General features: G+C 45.8%; 1 protein-coding gene across 2 annotated transcripts in view; it reads left to right on the top strand.

Annotated features, from left to right (window-relative positions):
• The window catches only part of LOC146789601 (integrin beta-1-A-like), a 319,722-nt gene that overhangs the window by 9,961 nt on the left and 292,600 nt on the right, over positions 1 to 17,161 (top strand). The window contains exon 1 of one of the 2 annotated variants that reach the window (XM_085631858.1): positions 12,371 to 12,482. The exons of the other annotated variant lie outside the window; for it this stretch is intronic. The gene's annotated coding sequence lies outside the window, so the exon portion shown is untranslated. Of the gene's footprint in view, positions 1 to 12,370; positions 12,483 to 17,161 lie in introns of those variants that run through there. 2 annotated transcript variants of the gene reach the window in all.

The raw sequence follows: 17,161 nt of genomic DNA, 5'->3' as shown, positions 1-17,161 counted from the left end.
TCCCTCAAATGGACCCACAGGCCGGAGGCACAGGAGTCACGAGGGGGCCTCTAGCAGTTTCCCAGAGTAACAGCTTGCAGGGCACAGAGTGTAAGGAGACCAAAGTCCTTTGCGCAGAGGTTGGGGCTATCGAAAGCCCAATGCACTTAGTTGGGGAATGCCAACAAGCATATGCACCTGCAAAAGTACGCGGTGCACAGGGGTTCAGGTTATGCGGTTCCCACGAGGGATACTGGCCTCAGACTTGGTGAGAAGGCAGCTCAACCTCAAAGAACGTTGAAACCCACCTCCTGTGTTGCTGGAGCCTTCAGAGTCCGCAGGAGCTCAGGATCAGCTGACCGGTGAGTTGCGTTACGGTGCCTGCGAATGCAGGGGAGTGACTCCTTCACCCCAAGGGAGATACTTCAGTTGTCCTTGATGCTCCACAGGTCCTGCACAGAGCCTGTATGGTACACGGGCACAGACGATGCTTTGGACGGAGAGGGAGATGAAGTCGGGCCCAGTCGAAGTCCAGCGTGTCCAGACGGTCGAAGGTCAGTGTCTTCTTGTTCAGAATCTTGTCCACGTCAAATCTAGGGTCCTACAGCCAGGTAAGCCCTTAAGTATCCATGGGAGAGGGTTGCACAGATTCAGGGGACCCTCCCACAGGAGGGTCTGGACAATGGGGAAGGTACTCCCCTGTCCTTTGTCCAGTTTTGCGCCAAAGCGGGAGCCAGCAGCTCCCAGAACTGGTTTTAACCGGACTATGCACAATGACACCATGTGTGCCCCAGATGTAGACTTTCAGGCACTTTGGAAGTGCACCCACCCAGCCCCAATACACTAAATCCTGTCTGGGAGGTGGTCACACCTTCCTGTGACAGGATGCCTATTGTCTTGTCTTCCCCTTCTCGAGTGTGGCTCAGCAGCAGGAGGGCAGAAATGTGTCTCTGGTTGGCAGCAACCACTTCGTGCTGTCCGGGTCGGGAAGGCTGGTACCGGGAAGACCAGGGACCCCACGAAGCTTGCTTCAGAAGGGTGGAATCATACCTCCCACACTGGTTACCGGTGTGGAGGTATGATTTCAAGGTGTTTGATACCAAACATGACATGTTTTGTTGCAGCCATTTTCGAGATAGCATTTTACGCGAGCATATAATGCACCTCTACCTATATGTCTGGCTGCATCACCGACAACCCAAGAGAATGGTCTCCTAAGGCTGCAGGGGTGCTCTGCTCATGCAGGGGCACCCTCTCACGTAAAACCCAGCATTCTGCCTTCAGGATTGTCAAGGCCTGCTAGAGGGATGACTGATAGGTTTTAAGTGTAGTGACCTATAGATATAGTAACCCTATATCTAAAGTAAGTGCTGCATACACCATCTTACACAGGCTGCAATGGCAAGCATGTAGATCCATTTTGCATGGCCTCTCATGGGTGGCATAATACATGCTTCAGTCCATGGGAGGCCTCTGGGGTACCTATGCCCTGGGTACATGGGTACCATATACTAGGGACTGATAAGGGTACCCCAGTATCCAATCTGGAGTGTACCTAGTACATAACATAACCAATTTAGGGAGAAAGCAGATAGACTAGGGTCCTGATTAGCAGGATCCCAGTCAGAGTAGTCAAAAAACAGCAAAACACCATGCAAAAAGTGGGGTTAACTACCTTCCTACATACCCCCCCAAACAAAAGGCGATAAGGCTAACCTTGCGCAGTTGAGACTTTATATCCTAAGTGGCCATATAAGGAAGGACCTGCACTAGCATGGATACCCCCTGTCTTATGGACCACTAAGGAGTTATGTTATGTTATGTTATGTTATATGGTTTATAAAGCGCACTGTTACCCAAGGGTGTCCTGGCGCTGAGCACTGTCTACCTGGTACCCCCCACCCCTGAGCCCAGACTGAGACTAAGTTGAAAACATCCAGGTCTTCAGACCTTTCCTAAATGAAGGGAATTCCGTAGCAGACCTTAGATAAAACGAAAGGTCATTCCAGGCATTCGTGGCCCTAAGGACAAAGCTCTTTCCACCCCAGTTAGCCTTTTTCGCCCTAAGAACGGCCACCCGCTTTGCTTCCATTTAGCACAGCGTTCTCCCAGGGACATACCACTGAATGCGTTTTTTTAGGTCTTCAAGGCCAGTCCCCATCAGGGACTTGAAGACCGTACAGAGAGCCTTGAATTGGGCTCGTTGTTTGATTGGGAGCCAGTGAAGGTACCGTAGGCCATTTCTGACCGACACAAACCTCGGAGTGCCCGTAAGCAGCCTGGCTGCCGCATTCTGCACCATCTGTAATCTGTTAAGATGTTTATTATTAATGGTCAGATACAGGCTGTTACAGTAGTCCAGACGGGACAGAATGAGGGCTGAGATAACTGTTCAGAAACTTTCTTCCGTGAGGAAGAGTTTTATTTCCCTCAGGGTTCTCAGGATAAAAAAACTTGTTGACACCACTCCGCTGACCTGGTCCCCAAATGTGAGGATGTTATCCACGATCACCTCCAAATTCTTAACTTTCCATGCCAGGGGTGGAGAGAGGCCCATCTCACTAGGCCACCATGCTGGAGACCAGAGGTTGGGGTTATTCCCAAAAATAATCACCTTTGTTTTGCATGCATTCAACTTCAGGCAGTTGGCAGACATCCAGCCAGTTATTGCTAACATGCAGTCATGGCAGCTGGGGGCCTTTTCTGCTTCTTTGCCACTCTGCAGGGATAGCACGATTTGAGTATCGTCTGCGTAGGAGGTTAAAAATATCCCAAAAGATCTTATAAGGGCAGCCAGCGGTCTCACATTTATATATTTAAAAGTGTCGGGCTAAAGGAGGAAGAACGGTTTTGATCGGTCCCCTCCTAGATCTACCGTTTGTACTCTGACGGCCAGGAAAGATTTCAGTAGATTCCAGGCCACACCCTGGACCCCCACCTTCGATAAATGACCCATCAGCACACTGTGATGGACCGTATCGAAGGCTGCCGAAAGATCTACCATGATCAAAATGGCTGAGCCTCCCTGGTCCACCGCCTCACGAACCTCCTCTGTGGCTTTGATCAACGCTGACTCTGTACTATGTCCCGCGTGGAACCCATCCTGAGAAGGGTCCAACGTGTTGTTTTTCTCCAAGTACAAACTTAATTGCATGTTCATGGCCTTCTCCAGGATTTTAGCAGGTAAGGGGAGACGGGAGATAGGTCTATAGCTATTAGGATCACTGGGCTCTAGATTAGGTTTTTTAATTAGTGGCAGAATTGAGGTAGTTTTCCAAGCTATAGGGTAGTGACCTGCCCCCCTTATGAGGTTAAGTAAGGAGGTTAGGGTGTTAGAAATGACTTTCGAGGAGATTTTAATTACCGCAGCCAGAGAAGGGTCCTTAGGGGAACCAGATCTGCACCCCATGAGCAGATTGGTAACCTCCTTGTTCACCAATGGGGTGAAATTTTTGAACGTGGGGGAGTTGTTGGTTACCATTAACCCGGTTGCCAGATCACTGGCCTCAACCTGTTGATTGCTGAAGGAGGAGAAAATGACCTCAACTTTGTTCAGAAAAAAAGAGGCTAGGGTATCACAGAATTCTGGACTGCTGTTCTAAAGAGTTCCTTCGCTGAGGATTTAGCTCCAGTGATCTGTTTGGAGAAATAGACCTTTTTTGCTTCCTGAAGTGATTTTTTATAAGTTGTAAGACTAGCTTTATAAACTTCCTTGTTGGTCAAACTGTACCCCTTTCTCCAGAGCCGCTCCAGCCTCTTACAGTCTGATTTATGCTCCTGTAGGTTCTGAGTAAACTTGGGGGCGGAGGCAAGACCACGTCTGGGGGAACACCATTTGACAGGGGCCAGTTTGTGACAAGCGGCATTAATCCAATCCGCATAAGCCGCAGTGGCTTCCGATAATGTTAGAGGGAAGATTTGGGACCGAGTCTATCAGGGCTTTATCAAAATTAGAAGTCCCAACCCTGAAGGGTCTTGGATTCTCTCTAAAATTTGGGATGACTACCTGTAGTGTGTTTTGGTAAAGAAAGAGGCTGGTGGGGTGCCTGGGTAGGGAAGTGAGTCCCTAATAAGGTTGGTCTCAGCTTCCTCAGAGCACTGGTCACCATGGAGGCCTTTCTTTCCATGACTGAGTTATATCTGGCTCTAGGGGTCAACCTCTGGCTGCCTACAGCGGGGTTTGAGTCCCTATGGTTGGAACAATGGACGGCCAGGGAAGGTTTGGGACAGCCATGGCCCAAGTTTCCCTTTGCCCAACAGAGTCCATCTGGGGGATGTCACTACCTAAGGGTAAGAGGGATCCCTCAGAGTGTTGAGTAATTTCCACCTGGCTAGTGTTACTAGACTGGGTGTCCCTAATCTGATGATGAGGGGGTTCCTCTGGACAGTGGGCCCTTAGGGGTCCACTGACATCCCTGACCTCAGTTGCCCTAGGCTGACTGAGGCTGGGTAGAAAGGGGCAGGCTACCTGCTCCAGACTGGGCACCTCATTGGAAGGGTCACCTGCCCTCAGTAGTTCTGCCAGGACAGACCTGACCACCTCTGGGGCAGTTCCTTCACAAGGGGTAGGATCAGTTCCCTGAGGAAGCTGACCCTTACCTATAGTCTGGGGAGAAGAAGACTTTTCTTCATTCCCTCTGCTCGCTGGTGGAGCAGAGTGGGCCATTGTTTCAGGCTCTACTACTCCAAAATTTTCCTGTGGTTGTACTGAGGCCATAGGGGTCCCACCAACTCTCTCAGGGAGGCATAACATTTCCAAATGGGCTTTCAGTTCTACTTCAGCCCAGGCTGAAGTTTCTAAATCATTGTTCAAAAGGCAATCTACAGTCAAGTTTTCGGGACACTGCCACTCTTTTTAGACCAGTGACCACTCCCCAGCGGAGATTGACTGTAGCCATGGGATGATCTATCCTCACACCATCAGTGTTGGTCACTTGGTACTTGAACGTAGGTAAAAGCTGAAGTGGGGGCACTAGGGTTCTTGTTACCATGGTGACACTAGCCCCTGTGTCCCTATATACTACAGCTTTCTGATCATTGATCAGAGGCTCTTGTCTGTACTTGCCAAAGGAATTGGGACTGACAGTAAAAGTGGCAAATCCCATGCCACCATCACAGACTAAGCTGTGTAGGGGACCTTGCTAGGCCAGGGTCCACCTCAGTTCCCCTTGAAAACCCAACTAAATTCTTGGGTGCACTACCACCACCTGGGGGATTACTACTTGTAGTACCAGGAGGTGTGGAAGTAGTGTTTGGAGGAATATTTGCCTTATTGCTGACCTTTGGACTATTGGCATCATTTTTACTGGGCCTGGCTTCTTACAGACAAAGCAATAAGGCTTTTTGTCTGGGGAGGGAGAAGGTTGGGACCCACCCCTAGAAGATGACTTTTGGGGCCCTTCAGAGGACTTGTCTTTAGATTTATCCCCACCTTTCTCTTGGGCTTTGGAGGAATCTTTCTTCTGGTCACCACCACCCTGATTCATTTGTTTCACCCTGGTTCTGACCCATTTATCTGCCTTCTTTCTTGTGGAGAAGTCAGATCTGAGTCCACCACGTACTGGTGCAAAAGCTGGTTTTGACAATTATTAAGGATCACCTCCCTCCCTTAAATTGTACAATCCTAAATAGTCATGCACTTTGCTGCCATGTATCCAACCTTCCAGTGCCTTTGTTGCACAATCTACAAAGTCTACCCTGTCTTGGGTCTGTGTCTTCTGGGTGTCTTTGAACCTAATCCTGTACTGTTCAGTGGTTAAGCCAAACCCATCAATGAGAGCACTCGTCAGGACTGAATAATTGTCAGCATCCTCTTCTCTAACAGTGAGGAGCTTATCTCTACCTTTTTCAGCAAAGGAGAGCCACAAGATAGCTGCTCACCGCTCTTGAGAGACCCTCTGAACTTTACAGGCCCTCTCTAAAGCAGTTATCCATTTGTAGATGTCATCCCCAACATGGGAGGGAGGGACAATCTTGCTCAGTTTCCTATTATCAAAGGAATGTTCCTTAACTCTAGGGACACTGTTACTTCCACCATGGGACTCTAGTCCCAACTTTTTTCTAGCTCTCTGGACTTCTAGGGACTCTTTATCCAGGGCCAATTGCTCTTGCCTGAGCCTAAGCCTAACTTTCTCAAGTTCAAGAAATTAGTATTTCCTGTCAAAAGAGTGGTCCCTCTTGCGGGATACAGAGGTCCCTACAGACTATCCTTAGTGATTACTCTTTGCAGAGGGAGATCTAGATCTCCTTGGTAAACTCTGCACAGGAGTAAAGAGAGGCCCTTCATGGCCTTCTCCATTCTCCTCTTGAAGATCTGAGTTCTCCAGGTGGGAACCTTCTGGTTCCTCCTGGCCAGGGTTTGAATAGGTCATAAAAGGTGTCACCTCCTGACCTGTCCTCATTCCCTGTCCCACCTACTCTCTCCTGTTCATCTGACCCAGGGGTCTTCCTAAGGTCATCCAGAAGTAACATCTCTACTAGACGATGAGTGTTGGCACTTCTCCCTGTCTTCAGATTTCTAGAGGCACACAGGGCTTTCAGTTCTTGGAACGAAAGTTCACTGTATCTAGAAGGCAGAGAGCTACTGGCATCTCCTTTAGTAGACATACTAAGTGTGCTGTGGTGTGTGCACCTACCTAACCTAGGGGGCAACTAAACTTTCTTAGGTTGGAGATATGGTGTGCTAAACCTTTGACTTACCCAACCCCAAGTTCAGTAGAACTTACTTATCCAAGCTAGTATTATATGTACCTAGTACTAGTGGCTTTTTAGTTAATCAATACAAAGATTTATCTGGTAAAACAATGCAGTCTTGAATCCCAACCGCTGCACACCAATGTGAGAAGTTGGCCTGGTATCTGCTGTCCACTAATTAAAGTGGGCACCTTGCACCAGTCCAAACAACCCTTATGGTGATTTAAGAGGTCAAAGATAACCTTAGAAAACTATCCAAGTGGTAGCTGTGGAGAGCAGCCTTCAGGCTTAGTCTTGATGGAATGTTAAGCAGCTTGTTTTACCAGAATGCAACCTTATAGTATTGGTTAAATGAAAAGGGAGACCACACAGTAGTTATAAAAGTATGTATTTATTAATATAATACTGTCTAGCACATCACATGGAGATAATCACACAATACACAATACTGTGGCAAAGATCATCAGTAAGTAGCAATAATATACAGACGGCCTGGGGGGGGCGAACCATATACTAAAATAGTGGTATAGGAACCATGACTCGAGTCCAGACAGTGTCTAGTACACGTAGAATCGCTGGGACCCTAAGGAACTACCTAAGGTGAGTACGTAGGGACCCCACGGAGGACGGGTGCAGTGTGGGAAAACGATAGCGTGCTCCGTACAAGTCTATGGGAGTGTCGCAGTTGAGGTTTTAGTGATTAGGGACCATTCCCAGTGGATTACGAAGAAAACCCTTTAGAACATAAAAGGTTGGAGAGCCACCCCACCTGTGGATACTGAAGTACTAGAGTTACCTATCCCAGGGAAGCTGGGTGCATAGGGCTGAAGTGGTGTCGGAAACCGTTGTCGATCTGAATGGGAGTCTTCAAAGAAATGCCAATGCTAGAAAGAAGAAAAGTGTCCGGTGGAACCCACAGGTGGATTTTGGATGAAAGGAACCTGAAAGCACAGGGGACAGAGTCTGGGTCTCTCAGAAGTGATCAGGGGCTCGGTAGACGAATGCCCACCGATGTCGGGTGCTTCAGGTGTGAAGAACGAGACCTTGAATCTGCAGCCACGGGGACCAGGAGACGTCGGTGATGACCAGGAGCTGCATTCGAGCGGTCCCACAAAGGATGTCGAGTGCTGAGGGGTCAGTGTCTAGCGGGAGCATCAACAAGCCTTGGCAGCGGCAACCCAAGAAGAAGGTTGAGTAAGGTTACGGTCTGGCCCAGCAAGGACCAGGAGACTCACCACAGCAAGGGGAGTCAGGGCAGGCCTTGAGCAACCAGGGGAGCCCAAGAAAAGCATTGTTGTCCCTCAAATGGACCCACAGGCCGGAGGCACAGGAGTCACAAGGGGACCTCTAGTAGTTTCACAAAGTAACCACTTGCAGGGCACAGACTGCGAGGAGCCCAAAGTCCTTTGTATGAAATGTGCGTAGAGGTTGGGGCTAACGATAGCCCATTGCACTTAGTTGGGGAATGCCAATAAGCATATGCACTGCAAAAGTATGCAGTGCACAGGGGTTGGGGTTATGAGGTCCCCACGAGGGATACTGGCTTCAAACTTGGTGAGAGGGCAGCGCAACCTTAAGGAACATCGGGACCCACCTCCTGTGTTGCTGGAGCCTTCGGAGTCCGCAGTAGCTCAGGATCAGCAGACTCGTCAGTTGCATTATGGTGCCTGTGAATGCAGGGGAGTGACTCCTTCACCCCAAGGGGGATACTTAAGTTGTCCTTGATGCTTCACAGGTCCTGCTTGGAGCCTGTATGGTGCACGGGCACAGACGATGCTTTGGACGGAGAGGGAGATGAAGTCGGGCCCAGTCGAAGTCCAGCGAAGTCCAGAGTGTCCAGACGGTCGGAGGTCAGTGGTTTCTTGTTCAGAATCTTGTCCACGTCAAATCTAGGGTCGTACAGCCAGGTAAGCCCTTAAGTACCCACCGGAGAGGGTTGGACAGATTCAGGGTATCCCCCCAGAGGAGGGTCTGGACAATGGGGAGGATACTCCCCTGTCCTTTGTCCGGTTTTGTGCCAGAGCGGGAGCCAACGGCTCCCAGAACTGGTTTGAACCAGACTATGCACAGGGACACCAAGTGTGCGCCAGATGCAGACTTTCAGGCACTTCGGAAGTGCACCAACCCAGCCCCAGTACACTAAATCCTGCCTGGGAGGTGGTCGCACCTCCCTGTGACTGGATGCCTATTGTCCTGCCTTCCCCTGCTCGAGCTTGGCTCAGCAGCAGGAGGGCAGAAATATGTCTCTGGTTGGCAGCAACCATTTTGTGCTGTCCGGGTCGAGAAGGCTGGTACCGGGACGACAAGGGACCCCACAAAGCTTGCTTCAGAAGGGTGGACTCATACCTCCCACACCGGTTACCGGTGGGGAGGTATGATTCCAAGGTGTTTGATACCAAACACGACATATTTTGTTGCAGCCGGTTTCGAGATAGCATTTTACGCAAGCATTTAATGCACCTCTACCTATATATCTGGCTGCGTCACCGACAACCCGGGAGAGTGGTCTCCGAAGGTTGCAGGGGTGCTCCGCTCATGCAGGGGTACCCTCTCACATAAAGCCCAGCACCCTGCCTTTAGGATTGTCAAGGCCTGCTAGAGGGGTGACTGAAATATTTTAAGTGTAGTGACCTATAGATGTAGTAAACCTATATCTAAAGTAAGTGGGGCATACACCATCTTACACAGGATGCAATGGCAGGCCTGTAGATCGATTTTGCATGGCCTCTCATGGGTGGCATAATACATGCTTTAGCCAATAAGGAAAGCCTCTGGGGTACCTATGTCTTGGGTACATGGGTACCATATACTAGGGACTGACAAGGGTACCCCAGTATCCAATCTGGAGTGTACCTAGTACATAACATAACCAATTTAGGGAGAAGGCAGATAGATTGGGGTCCTGATCAGCAGGATCCCAGTCAGACTAGTCAAAAACCAGCAAAACACCAGGCAAAAAGTGGGGGTAACTATGCAGTCAGATCCTACCTTCCTACACACACATGTAAGTCAACATGATGTGGCTGCTGTAACCGCATGAAACATATTGGCGCATACACTTTATACACACATTACAAGGCATTAACAGTCCTCAACCCAGCTTCTTCTCCTATTAGTTGAACAGCATCGTCAAAGCCAAGAATAGATTAAAAGGCGAGGCCAATTGGCTTTGCCAATGCTTATTTTATGTTCTTTCCTAAATGTTTAAACCCAGATTTGTTGACACTGTTTGCTCATTTTCTGTTTAGTTGAAAAATTGTGTGCATTGTGTCATCTAGGTCAGTTTTTCTTAAACGTTTGCCTTCTGGGGACCCTCAGTTAATCATTAATGGAACCCGGGGATGCCCACTGAAACATTATTGGAGTCTGTGGACCTCCACAGAGTAATTACTGGAAGTCGGGCACACCGGCTTAAACATTTTTGATAACTTGAACCACAAAACAATACAAAAAAAATACAGAAACAAGCGTTCATCACACATATATACAACTGATGAAATATTCTGCTTAATTCACAGATAAGTATAAAAAATCTTCATTTGATTGGAAAGGTTGGAGCTTTTCTAAATTGAATTGAGGACATTCATTGTTCATACTTATTCTGTTTGATCCACTTGCAGTGCTCCCATGAATCAATCTGAGGGTACTACCTTAATTTTAGCTTCCAATTATAAATTCCTTCATATTTACAGAAGGTTTTAACATTTTCAATTGCACATTTTGCTTCTTTATTTATATACATGTCATTAATGCTCTAATATTATTTAATTTTCTAAGCTAACCAGCAGCAGACCCCATGAGTAGGCTTAGCGGCCCCGTGGGGTCCCCGGACCACATGCTTAGAACCACTGATCTAGGTAGTTAAAAGAGGTGAATATTCTAAAGGTTTTTGGTTGGATTTAGGTGAGGTGGATATTTTAAAGATTCTAGGCAGAATTAGGGAGTGAATGTAAAGGGACAAGCTGTAGCTGTTGAGGTTCAACAGGGTCCTATGTGAGCTACTTTTTTTGGCTGAAATAGGATTATTACTCCTGTTGTATCTTACCTATTCAGGGTAGTCTCAAAGAGGCTTCTGCGATCTGTAAAATGGTTTTATAAAATTTATTGAGAAGATTCTTTCATTGTCATAATAAAGATGGCACATTGTTCACCATACTCACACAGGTATAACTGTTACACTGAGCACCCACAAGGACAGGATGCAGTTTTGTAGCTTTTTCTACTTCTTAAAAAAAGTATTTGTGAGGTGCCCTGAACAGATTCACAGATTGCCACCACTTTAACAATCTAATTGGACTTGCTGCGTGGTCAAACCTACAAGAAAGTGATAAGTCATTAGATACATGGTGTTGAAAATGAGTGTTTGTAGTTAGTAATGGCTGCTTAATGAGGTTTAATAAGTGCATCAATAACTTTTATTTTTTAAATCATAGGGTTATCCATAATCTTTTTGAATCTAAATACATTTTTGTGAATCTAATTGCATGTAGTCCAAACGGTGCTTCTTTCTGAGGCAAACAGTGTATTCACCAGTTACTTTCAAAAGTGTGATTACATTATTTTCAGTAGTTCATATTGCATAATGGCCAGGACAGTTTCTAGCCATAGGCTAAACAGTTCTTCCCGTGTGGCGCCACCTAGATGGCGCCATCCTCGCTGTTGTGCTGAGAAAGCACATACTGTTTCCTGCCTCCTAAAGAGTTGGGGAGCTCACTCTCACTGACCCAATTTGAGTCCGAGAAAGAGATGGGCTCCAGATTGTGAGTGACAGTGTGGCAGAGCCACAATGAGTTGACGGAGATGATACACAGAAGAGTCAGGCAAGTGATAGGCTTCAGGCGCTGGTCATTGCGTTATCCCAGCAAGAGCAAGATTCTCAGATTATTCCACATTATCCATTACCGAAGGGTGTGGCCTGAAGAAGCTGTTTGAGGTGGAGGTTCCAGTTAGCTTTTGCTGCAGGCAGTGGTGCTCACGCTGTCTTCCACTCTCATGCTTGTCTGATTTGTTGAAGGCCGCAGAGCCCCAATCTAGTAGTCATTCTTGGTTCAGTGACCCCTTTATTCTTGAAGGACTCCCCAAGACCTTAAGGTAGGCAATACAGCACTTGACAAATCTTTGAAACCTTATAACACTGATGGACGTGGCAGACAGTCCAGTGGGTCCACCATTGCATAACTTGCTGCCTAGTATATGCTATTACCCACAACCACGCAAATTCTCATCCCTCTGAGTCAGATCGGCACTAGTAGCAAGCCACATTGGCAACTGGTTCAGATGGGCTATTCTTTTTTTAAAGTGTTGTATTGCTTAGCTGGTGTTGATGATGCATGTTTCTTTTTGCAGATTCGCGTACTATGTCTCTGGAGCCCCTCACCCCAGCAGCATGACATAATACCTTCAACATGTCCATGCACCCTAGATTTTTGCTTCCCATGGACATGTTGTCCGCCGTCTGTTTCATGGCTTCCTTTCCTTATGTACGCGCACCATAACAATATCACAACCCTGTACAGGGGTGTGGAATACCTATTGCCCAATGCCTAGGACATGTTGTTTGCGGTCAAGGACATCAAGTTTTCATGTTTATTTTGTCATTTGGACAAGCAGGCTCAACCCCCTGTACAGGGGTGTGGAATACCTATTGGCCAATGCCTAGGACATGTTGTTTGCGGTCAAGGACATCAAGTTTTCATGTTTATTTTGTCATTTGGACAAGCAGGCTCAACCCCCTGCAGCACAACCCCTTTGGCTACCTGTTCACAGAACAACATTATGTCTCTGTGAAAGAGCAACTGTCTGCTGTTGAGGTAAGATTTGTATTCATATGTATATGCTGTTTGAACTTATATTTATGGCTCAATAATGCAAAGCCTTTATTAATAGGGTAAGTGTTCCAAGGAAATGTTGTGAGCTCAGCTTGCACCACTGTCTGTGGTCCCAGGAAAAAAATATGTACACATGTTTGCAGAGTTTAAGAATTTGAGGCTACCTATAATGCTCTTGGAATGCTCGCTGATTAGGTGCAAATACTTGCTAAGCCGGAAATCAAGGTGGATGATTTTTGATTTCAAAGTAAAAAAATATGTTTTGCTAAATACTGCAATTTTAGGAACATTTTTTTTGAGGCATCATTTAGTAACATTGATTTCATTCATGCTAGTATTTGCCAAAAATATTAGTAATGGAAAATTAGTATAAAATCAGTTTTTGCAAGAATATGGGAAACATGATACCAAACAAGCTTTGGTAAAGACAATAGGTCTGACGGTTGTTGCCAGCATTTTGGCTTAGTCAGTGCGTGTTTTGACATCGTTTTTGTAAAATTGTATTGTTGAGAGTCGTGGGGCCCTCGTTAGTGTAACAAAAACATTAGCTAAAAGCAAAAAAGGGTTTTTTTGTCTCAAAAAGTACAGATTGCCACAGTAGTCCCTGGCACTGAAGGAAACTACTTTGTGCGCTGATGTGCTCCTTGTGAAAGAGCAGAAGTTAAGAAACATGGCTAGGATAGCCTTGGTGTGCAGAGATACCACCAACACGTAGGCTTTAAATATTTTGGAGCTCCAGGTTGGTGGGTAGATTCATCTGTTCTCCATTTGGGTAGAGTTAAGAGGGTGGTGTTTATGTTACACACGCAAATATAAATTGGTGGCTGAGAGGAGAGTGTTACTTCCTCATGCAGCCAAAATAATTTTCTCAGACATGTCACTGCTTGTCATTTTTGCATACTACAGTGCTTCTGTTTCGGTCAGCTGGATATAAATTTGAACATCTGCTTCGCTACCTCTTACTGTGAGATTCGAGCCATAAATGTTGGCCTGCACCATATTTAAATGTTTTTAGAACAACAATTGGGAAAGCCAGAAGGTCTAGCTTTGGCAAGATAGCACGGTCGTTAAACCTCTTGTTACTTTGCAAAAGCTGAATCTAGCACATGCCTAAAGATAGATAATTCACTGAATGTATATTTGTTTAGTGTATTGAAGTCGCAAAAGAGCCAGCTTGAATAGCAGACGTAAAACTTCTACCAAGGTTGGGGAAAAAAGTGGATGAAGAGGCAGATTTTCGCAAGAGCAAATCTACACAACATGCATGTTTGCTTGTGATAAAATGCAGTTCACAAATATTTTCTAGAACTACGATTTCTTGACCTACTTCTGTAAATTCTTGTGAATTCATGAAAGCCGTAGATCTGCACTAATGCAAGTACATATATCTTGGGTGCACTTTTGAAATTTCATTAATAATTGGGCCCTTAATTAGGTCTGGCGTTAACCAAGACCTTTTGTGTTTACTAAAATTCTATCTCTCTGTCTATCGATTGGCTGGCTTCACTTTGAGTAACAGCATTCTGCTCTTTCACAAGGAGCATATTGACACACTAAGTAGTTTTGTTCAGTGCCAGGAACTAATGTGGCAATATGTGCTTTTTTAGACCAAACTTCTTTTTGTTGCTTTTTGCCAATGCTTTTTATAATAGTGAGGGCCTGGCAGCTCCTACGCCAATAAAGTTTTACAAAAGAGCAATTGAGTGGAATATTTATTTGTTTGGTAATTTTGAGTCAAGGGAGAAATGTACTTATTCAGACTCGATGTGCTCCTCCTATTCCCTAAAGACCTCATAACGAGTATTTGTTGGATTACTTTCGGATTTTACTTTTGTAAAACGTTGAAAGTCAATTCAAATTGGACTGCATGAACCCTTTTCTTTTTGGAACCTGTGTCTGTAGGAAGCTGGCTCTGTATTTACTATACCAAAGTAAGGTGTAGTGTGCACAGAGTCCAGTGGATCTCCAAAGGTAGGCAGAGATAAAGTAGATAACACCTTACTCTCTATTTGTGGTAGTGTGGGCGAGCAGTAAGGCTTTACCAGAGGATAGTGTTTAGCATTTATTGTACACACGCAGACAAGAAAGGATGTCACACACTCAAAGACTGAACTCAGACTAATTTGTTTGTATAAAAATATTATTTAGTTGTTTATTTTCTAGAAGCTAGGCAGGCCTGGCACAGGTAAGTATAATAACACTTTGCAAGAATAATTCTGGTAAATACAGTTTGAATACAGTTGTATGCAATTGGATTGGTTACAGGTAAGTCACTTGTTAATAAAACAATATACATTACTTTTCATTTACTTTTCAGGTTACTTTGTACATTACTTTTCAGATTCCTTTTTAAGTAACTTTTTCTACTCAGTGTGATATGCCTAGATAAAATACTGGGACATTTCCTATAGGTAAAAGGTAAGAAAATCAGTTTTTGTACTTTTGCAGTTTCTTAGGGTTCATACAAATCAACTCCACACTTTGAACAATTTCCACAAGAAAGCAGCCACTGCAGTCCTATGAGAGAAAACAATGTTATCAACTTAGGTAAGTAATTCGGTTTGGAAGTTGGTTTTCTGGGGTTAGAACCAGGGTTCCCCCAGGGTCAAGGATGCAATCTCAAAACACCCTCAGCGGCACTAGGGCGGCCGGTTGCAGCCTGCTGAGGCCCAATGTTATCCAATAAGGGATAGGGGGCCTCCGGTTGGTGGCTGCTCATGAGCAGGCCACAAAGTTGTGGGAGCAAAGCTCCTGGACTTAGGCTCAAGGCAAAGGGGGATCCGATTTAGCACACAAGGTGCCTCTACAGCGGCACAGGGGCAGCTGGGTGCAGGGTGATCTTTTGGCGTCGGGTGCCCTGTTGTTAAAAGGGGATTCTCTGGTTGAAACAAACACTGCTGGCTCAGGGACGAATATCTTCTGGAGGCGACCACTGGTTCAAGAGGTAAGTTGAGATGTCTTGGGATGCAGGGACCCAGGATGTGCTTTGTTTCAGGACCCAGAGAGCGGCAGGCTCTCGACCCAGGGGTCCAGAACCATGTCCGGTCGTGACAGCTGGTTAGCAGCCACTCAGCCAGGACAGTAGAGCCAGGTCATTTTCAGGGGGCATCTTTAAGATGCCAACTGAGTGCATTTTTCATTAAATCCCACACTGGCATCCGTGTGGGTTTAATGTGCTGAGACATTTGATGCCAAAATTCCCAGTTTTCAGTAAAGCCCTTATGGTGCTGTGGAGTTCGTAATGACAAGCTCCCAGACCATACACTCTTCCTGGCATTACTGCACTTACAATGTCTAAGAATTGACTTAGACACTCCAGGGGTACAGGGCTCATGCACCTGTACCCTCACCACTGGTATAGTGTACCCAGCTAGAGTGGTGGCTTACCTATGCCAGGGCAGTGGATTGTTGGCATGTCACATAGAGATGTGTTCCATGTCGACTCTTCACTTTGTTCTGCACCAAAACACGCAGCCTGCAATGGCAGTGTGTGTGTGTGTGTGTAAAGGTCCCTGGTCACAGTGCACTTTGTACCAATCTTACATTTTTAAAGGGGCTTACATGTGGCCAGAGAGTTGCCAGTTGGGTTTTTCAACAGTACAGTTCAGGGAAAGAACATAGGCCTTGGGTACATGGTTGGCAGGAACCCAGGGCACACTCAGTCAAAGTGCATCAACATCAGGCAAAAAGTGGGGGCCACCATGCAAACAAAAAGGGGCACTTTCCTACAGTGTCTATTTCCACAAATCTGATCTAATTTTTTATTTTTATTTTGAAGTTGTACTTTTTATTATTTGTTTTGCGGCAGTAGATCTCAATTTTCCTCCTGAGGAAAGATGGAGCAGTGGCTTCTTGGTCACCAAACGCAATTCTGTGCTTCTTGTATCAGAAGCTCTGGATATTACGCTTCCCTCTTGTATTTGGTGTTTTTTTCCTTTATGTGCACTTTCTTCATGGCCACACAACAAATTACTTAGAGCCTAAAAAGTAAACACAAACAATCTGATGAAGTTCGTTGATGTTAAGTACATAAATGTGTGTCTGTGTTGGGATTTGTAGGAACCTATCTATAAAGTAGTTAAGCGCTGATCTAGCTTTTGACTATAAAATGAAGGCTGGTTCTGGAAAATAGCTGTGCCTTACCCCCTTGAAACTGTTGAAGTGTTTTTTATAATTAATTGACATGTTTAAGAAACAATGTTTAAACACTCTTTAGTGCTTTTTCACTTCAACGCAATAGTAAAAGTTTATGCTCTAGCTAGTAGGTTTGCTGTTGCATATTTTTGGGGGGAATTGCTGACTGTGAATTTAATATCTCTTTCCGAAGATGAAGCGTAAGGAACTCGTAAAACAGCTTTCGCTCAAATGTCTATTGTGTTGCACAGGAAGCCTGCTTATCCTCACGTCAAGCTTTTAAAGTGAATAGAATGCATCCAAATAAGCACACACCTTGTTTTGTAATGTTGAATATATGATGATCTGCAGCAGTGCTGGCTTTAGTGCGGGTGGCGACCTATGCGACAATCATTTTAGGTGCCCCCCATGACCGCCTCCTCGGATTCTCTCACTTCCACAGGGCAAAAGTGCCCCTCATCTCTTCAATCATAAGTTATTGCTCAATACAGCACCCCCTTGAGATCAGCGCCCCCTCCAAAGGCCAG

The sequence above is a fragment of the Triturus cristatus genome, chromosome 10, assembly GCF_964204655.1.
Source record: "Triturus cristatus chromosome 10, aTriCri1.1, whole genome shotgun sequence".
NCBI classification, from domain to species: Eukaryota; Metazoa; Chordata; class Amphibia; order Caudata; family Salamandridae; genus Triturus; species Triturus cristatus.
Note: the sequence above shows the minus strand (reverse complement) of the source record. Positions and strands in the feature narration are given on the sequence as shown.